Source organism: Schistocerca nitens, unplaced genomic scaffold, assembly GCF_023898315.1.
Source record: "Schistocerca nitens isolate TAMUIC-IGC-003100 unplaced genomic scaffold, iqSchNite1.1 HiC_scaffold_375, whole genome shotgun sequence".
Lineage (NCBI taxonomy): Eukaryota > Metazoa > Arthropoda > Insecta > Orthoptera > Acrididae > Schistocerca > Schistocerca nitens.
In genome coordinates, this window is record NW_026045909.1 from 6,132,075 (window position 1) to 6,133,301 (window position 1,227).

Genomic DNA, 1,227 nt, shown 5'->3' on the forward strand with positions numbered 1-1,227 from the left:
CCTCTGAGCGTTCGTATGACCGTGTAACTGTATTTCTATGGGATGCTGTTCAACTTGCACCTCACATTCGTTTGAGCTTTGGTTGTGTCGTCAAAGTGCTGTCGATTTGAATTTATGCCAGCTGTCGTTATGTGGTAGGTTCTTCTTGATAACACCAAAGCTCGTGACCTGTGATGATTTTTTCCAGAAAATAATTGTCCATGTTTGGCACTCCAAACAACTCATGGCAGGCATCGACGCATCTTTGTTTTTGTTCAGGAGTCAACGTGTGTGGGACAAAGAATGCACACACATTCTGGTGGATGTCTTGAACACTTGATAGAGAGACTTTGCTTCACTGTCAGTGTAACACAACTTTTGCACACTACAGCCACACATCCACTACCTGCTGATGGGTTGAAAACGCATGTGTTGTTTGGAGTTGTTAGTTCGAGCTGCCACCGTAGTTACTGTACTGTCGTCAAGTGTAAGCAAGGAATAAAATCAGTCTTGGAACTTTTTGTGCAGACGCAGTAAACAGTATTACTCTGAACTTTCATTCAATCACTAAAATATTGCTTCGAACCTTTTTTTACTGTTTACGATCGCTGCTAATGATTGAGTTTTTTTTCTGGAAATATGCGTCGTAGAAGTGGTGGTGATTTGTTGAAGTTTATGACAAGTGGACTCCAGACTGCATAGTGTTCAATGGTAAAATTCTGTGAACGTACGAGGGGCATTTAATAAGTAACACAACACAATTTTTGCTGTCGGCCAATTTCGGTTGAAAAAAATGCTGATTTTATGGTGGGACATCGTGGAATATTTCCACTTCAGCCCCTATAGTTTTATGAAGTTCCGAAAGGTGGCGGCGCTATATGTCGTCTTCAGCAATCTGTAACAGACATGCATTCCAAGGAGAGAACTGTCATTGAGTTTCTGTTGGCGGGAAACCAGAGCATCACAGATACTCACAGGCGCTTGTGGAATGTCTACAGAGTCTTGGCAGTGAACAAAAGCACTGTGAGTTGCTGGGCGAGGCATATGTCATCACTGGAATGAGATTGCACAAACCTGTCTGTTCTCCGGTGCGCCGACTTGCCATACATAGCTGTCTCCAGCAATGTTGTAAAATGCAGACACCCTCATTCGAGGTGATCGACAGTTCACAAACACCTCACTGTTAAATTGGAAAACTCCGTTGATAGTGCTGACCTGGACCTTGCACCTTCCGACTTTCATTTGTTT